Genomic DNA, 6493 nt, shown 5'->3' on the forward strand with positions numbered 1-6493 from the left:
ATTAAAATAAACAAAACACATAAATATATATATATATATATATATATATATATATGTATATATATATATATATATATATATATATAAAAAATTGTTTTTTTTTGTTCACAAGAGAGAGAAAGTGAGAGAGAGAGAGAGAGAGAGAGAATGAAAGACAGAGATACACACACATATATAGATATATCTTTAGGGGATCAGTAAATACACAAATTAGTTTAAACCAGTTTACTCACCACATTTTGCAGGACCAATCAGCTACAAAAAGTCACAAAGTAAATTTTTTTTTTGGGCAGATGTGGCATTTTTTGGGTAAACAGAGCCAACCCCCCCCCCCCCCCCCCCAAAAAAAAAGGGTGCTGTTATTTTTGTTTTAGAACACAATTACACATATAAAAAAAACATTGAATAATACCAAATAAACACGCCCACAACTGCATATAATCAAACAGAATGGAGCAGTAATCCCATTGTAGAATAAAAAAGCAACTATATACACATGATAAGGAGAACAGTACAGAACAAATCTGTACTCAGAAACTTTATCAAATACTCAGTATACACTAGCAACACACTCAGAACTTTACAAAGCAAGCAAAATGCCATCATTCAACAAAACCCTACACTTACAGACAGATTGCAAAAAATAAAATATAAAAAATAAAGTATATTACTATCATAACATAAACATTCTTGATATACTCCCGTACAATTTGAGCCCTTACGGCATGACCCCGCCGGTTAAGACTCCTGCCACGGAAGGCCCGTCCAACCCCTGGTTCCTCATCCGGCAATTCCTCCGAGTGGGGAAGCTCTACGCGACTCCTTACAGCAATGTTATGGAGTATAGCGCACAGGACCACAATTTTACTATCCATCTCCGGCGAATACATGATGTCGCCACCAGTGCGGTGGAGCACACGAAAACGCCCTTTAAGAACCCCAATCACGCGCTCCACCAGCTGTCTAGTGGCAGTAAGTGCGGAGTTAAATGCCGACTGTGGTCCTGGCCTGGGTTTGCTGTAAGGAGTCATGAGCCAGGGGGTGCAAGGATATCCACGATCTCCTGTTTTAGAATATGAGAAGAGAAAAAGGATAAAAGCTAAATTAAAATATGTAATTAGAACAATATGACTGTTCAAAAACACCAAAAAAAATCCCCACCCAATAGCCACATGTCTTGGCTTTCCATCATTCTTAATCTTTGCCATATCCCTGATTGGCGAATCACATGTGCGTCATGGGAATTCCCGGGGAACTTAGCATTCAGGGACAGGATCTGGAGGGATGGGCCACAAACAACCATGACATTCAGAGAATGAAACAGTTTCCTGTTTCTATAGATTCCTTCATTATGTTTTGGTGCAACTATGACAACATGTGTCCCATTCACAACCCCAGTAACGTGTGGGAAGCAACTACCCCCTTCCTGAAATTGCCGCTTCACCTCAGCTAGGGCACCAGCATCCAAAGGCATTGTTATGAATTGCTTCACTCTGGTTATGAATGCTTGGCTGACACGCCAGAGGACCTTACTGAACTGGCCCTGCGACATGCCAGCCAGATCCACAACTACATGCTGGTACGAACCAGTGGCCAAAAAATGTAACACAGCAAGGAATTGTGTCAATGCTGGTATTGCTGTAGGATACCTAATGGATTGTTCTAGATCACTCTCTATTATGGAGAGAGTGTCTAGGATTAGATGAGGTGGCAGCCTGTATCTGCGCAATACCACATCATCAGGCATCCCAAAAAGGGTGACACGGGTACGGTAAATTGGTGGCCTTGCACACCTCCGTTGCCTTGGAGGATGAGGAGCCGATTGGGGTGGGAGGGCTTTCGCCGGTTGGGGTGGGAGGGCTTCAGCACCCACATATATGGCCATCACCATCTTCAAATGAAGGTAGGAAACATTAAAACACACAATCAATTAACAACACACATTGCCAAAATAATAATTATGTGTATGGCAGTTCAAACACTTACTGCAGGAGCGTACTCCATATTTTCATGATGAAAAACAGGAACAAACACAATTAAAAATGTCATTAAACCACATTTTCCTATGTAGCTACAACATTATTTTCCATGAAACAAACAAAACAAAAAGAAACACAGCCAACAAACCCATAAAATTACTTAAACAATATATGATTAACCTACTAAGTATGGACTACTACAAAAAGGACCTGACAAATTCAGTAAACAATGGCAACAACATGTAACTTACAAACTAAACGAATATTCCCGCAAAGGAAGAACACAACAAACTGCATACTTTGGCACACCAAATTTTGAAATTCTGAAAATATTAAAACAATATGACTATGATAATAGGCACAAACACACTGTAACCCCTCCAACACCATCCCACCCATGGACAGGCTACTTACCTGCTCAGAAAAAGAAAACCAAACTAGAATACAAAAAGATAAGGGGCCTACTTTGGCACTCTGTATGAGGAATAAGAAAAGAAACTTACAGCAACCTACAAGAGAGAGGAAAGGACACTGAGAATAGGAACAAACACACTGTAACCCCTCCAACACCATCCCACCCATGGACAGGCTACTTATCTGCTCAGAAAAAGAATAACAAACTAGAATCCAAAAAGAAACTGGGACTACTTTGGCACTCTCTATGTGAAATTTGAAAATAAACTTACAGCAACCTACAAGAGAGAGGAAAGGACACTGAGAATAGGAACAAACACACTGTAACCCCTCCAACACCATCCCACCCATGGACAGGCTACTTACCTGCTCAGGAAAAGAAAAACAAACTAGAATCCCAAAAAAACCTGGGCCTACTTTGGCACTCTCTATCTGAAATTTGGAAAAAAAACTTATAGCAACCTACAAGAGAGAGGGAAGGACACTGAGAATAGGAACAAACACACTGTAAACCCCTAGAACGGTAACACTGCAAATTACATGTTAAACAACTATTAGATACTAAATGTATACACAGATACTAAAGAAAAAATACAAACCACACAAAAAAAACCCTCCAAAAAAAAAGCAGCATGGTCCCCCCTACATTTTCTTTGTTGTTATATACTAACTATTTTAAAAACATTTTTAAGGTTGTTTAAAACACGGCGTCCTCAACACAACAGTAAAAAAAAAATTGCCATCTATCAAACGCACATTAGTTTGCAATGCACTGCTAAAAAAACTCACACAAATAAATTTTTGTCAACAAGTCTGCCTTGCTTCTATTGTGCTTCATGCCATACACCCACAAACACAGGCTGCATGCATGGCGTTTAAATAGCCAGTACTGCAATTACTGGACAAATTAGCATAATTAGCACGTGTGCGAATTCCCGCACTGGAAATCACACGCAGCTATAAATCGCCAGACAGCTGTGCCAACACACATGCCATCAGCAACATGGCTACTCCCGAACAAATAGCTGCAGAGTTGAGCGTGCTGCAGCAGCAGATGAGCGCATTAACATCTAGGAGAATAGTGTTGCGGCAGCAGATGCTACAAGCTGCCAGTGGTGATGTTGAAAGAGCAGGACCCAGTACTGGGGAAACCCCATCTTCTGACACACAGGGATATGCTGTGAGTCCCCTGCCAGACACAGATACTGGGGAAACTGAGGTATATTCAGGACTAACAACACAAACCCAAACAACACAACCAGCAAGTGAAGAGGAAGATGGTGAGGAGGTACAGGACGATACCTCACAGGCTACAGTGTGCATTAGGGAACACAAATTGTTTTTTCTTCCACAGAATTACCCCTCCCTTTTAGCACCTGAGTGAAATTACAATCTGATTGAGCAGCTCACCATCATATTTACAGCCAAAAAGAGAAAGCGACAGCCCACCTTTTCTAAGAGGGAGCTACGAGTTCTGGTCACACAAGCCATGGACAAAATACATAGAGGCAGAAAAAACATGGGTGCTGCAACCAAAGATCGCATCTGGAGGGACATTACAGATTCTGTAAATGAAGTCGGTTCAATTGTCCGCACCCCACAGGAAATTAGAAGATGGTAAGTGTATATTGACATGCAATTTTATGTCCAATTTATAAAAAAAACTTAGCTATATGTGATGTCGCCTATAGCAACCAAATACATAACATGTGTACAAGAAAACAAAACAGGTATTCTTAACTTTTATGTCCCTTACCCCTAATTCTAATCACATATGCAGTTGGGCCGACTTCAAGTCCCGCCTGAAGGGCAAGAGGTCTGCGGATTGGAATGCCTCGAGGGCAACAGGGGGAGGTCCCGCTGCCACTGTGGAGTATACAGACCTTGAGGAGCTGGCGATGGACTGTGTGAGCTACGAGGAGGTGGGTGGGGTGTCTCATATGGACACGGACCTGCCTGAAATTGTTAACCTACATGACTTGCCAGGTAAGTTTACACACATATATGTATATATTTTTTTTAGTGTTTTCAAAGTTGTGACTTTTTTTTCTGTCCTTTTTTCTCTCATTCTTCTATTTGCTTTTAACAAAACACAGCAAAGGAGGGTGAGCAGATTGAGTCAGAGGAGGGGTATCCGGCTGAGGCTGAGGTGGGGGGACCTAGTGAGTCCTCCAGTGTGGGTCGCCAGATTCCACCTGGCCAGATTCCAACTGGCCCCCCCACCCAACCCTCTGCTATCCTGGCCATTCTGTCTAAATTTGCCACTTGGTGAGAGGCTGACACAATTTTAGGACAGGATGATCCGGGAGGTAAGCCAGATATCTGTCCGGCTCACTGAACACAACCTGTGTTGGGCAAGGTGTAGCTCAACTCTGCCAAGGTCTGGCAGAGATCAGGCAGGGCCAAGCCGAACTCGGCTCCTCGGTCCAACAACTCGCCAGCTCTGTTGTGCAAGGGCTCCAGGACATCACTGGCCGCCTTGCCCACAGTGGCAGGGAGCCAGCCACATCTGCTCCCTCCCCTCCCCCTGCCCAGGAAGAAGATCCCACTGGGCAGGGCCCTCGAAGGTCACTTCGCAGACCAAGCCATGACCAACCACATCAGGCGGGGCGAAAGAAGAGAAAGTAATGTCTCTCCAGATGCCCAGCACCCATGTTTTCCATGTTGCCTTTATGTATTTTTTTTTGGCTTTTGTGGCCAGAATGGACAACTCCCTCGTGCTGAAAGGGGGTTGTTGTATTCTTTTTTGTTTTGTAGCCTGTGAGTTAGTTTCCTGTACACTTGATCCATCTTCCTCTTCCTAGCGTGCTGTGTATGTTTGGGTTTGTGTATTGTGGCCAGAATCTACCTCAGATTTCAAAAAAGGATCCTCTGGCTGGGGGTTCACAACATTTTAATATTTTTTATTATAAATTGTATTTGGCCAGTAGATGGGGATACCACAGTACTGGCTTCTGTTATGTATAAATCACCACTGGCAGCTGTTTGTTGCTATGTCCAATTTTTATTTTCATGCTAATTTCTAGCCATGTTGGCTTTTTGAATTTCTTTATTTTCTTAAGTAAAAAAGAAAAAAAAATTGCTTGTGTGTTTATTTTAAGGTTATGCACTCTTGAAAAAGGTGTACAGTAAACTTTGACATTGCATATTTACATTTGTGGAACAAGGGAACAAACATTGAATTTTCTTACAAACATTGAATATTCTAATTTAGAATTTTTTTTGCTTTCACAACACTTAACTGTCCCTAGAAAAAAACAACAACTTTGAAATCAACTTGGGTTACTAGGGGCAACATGCCATAGTATTAGAAATGGGCACATGTTCAAAAACAATAATAAGTGTGTTAGTAAGTAATGTTAAGCGTAGGCTGCATTATGTGGCTCATGTTGTTTGGTATGTACAAAGGAAGATGACAATGTAGAAAACATGGCATGTTGGCATTTAGCTGATGTAGTTTATAAGTAGGTTTATTCAAACTTGATGAAAGAGAATATTTGTTTTTCAAAAAAAAAAAACATGCTGTTAACAGCAAAGTATTTACAAATAATCCTAAAAAAAACAGTACATTATTTGTGAGTGTGTCAGATTTAGACATGGTAAATGATAAATTGTTATGTCTAAAAACAATTGCTGGTAAGAGTCATTTGTAACTGCAGTGTTTTCCAATTAATTGCTCAACAGGTGACTTAGTTTGCCAATTAACTGCTAAATAGGGCAGACACACTTGTAGCAGTAGTTCGTAAGGGCTGAGTAGCTGCAGACTTACTCCTAGGCTGCGTTCAGCTAGCGAACATTTGTTGTGTACTTATAACCATCTGCTACGCATTTCTGCACAAAACACGCCTACTGCCGTTTGCATACTCCCACACTAGCCTCCCACTTTCACGCCCATTTCGTTAGATAGCGAAGCCAAGCCTCCGCACCGCCTCCGTCACACCCTGTTTTCGTTAGAGTAGTACGAACTGAAAATTAGTTTGTATTTTTGCACAAGCATCGTTATGCGGGTTTTGCGCACACGCAATGTAGTATTCGCGCATGCGCAGTTTGCAGTTTTTCGCCGATTGCGATGCGATGAACTGCTGCGAACAACTCGGAAT

This window comes from Pseudophryne corroboree, chromosome 1 (assembly GCF_028390025.1).
Source record: "Pseudophryne corroboree isolate aPseCor3 chromosome 1, aPseCor3.hap2, whole genome shotgun sequence".
In the NCBI taxonomy this organism is placed as follows: Eukaryota; Metazoa; Chordata; class Amphibia; order Anura; family Myobatrachidae; genus Pseudophryne; species Pseudophryne corroboree.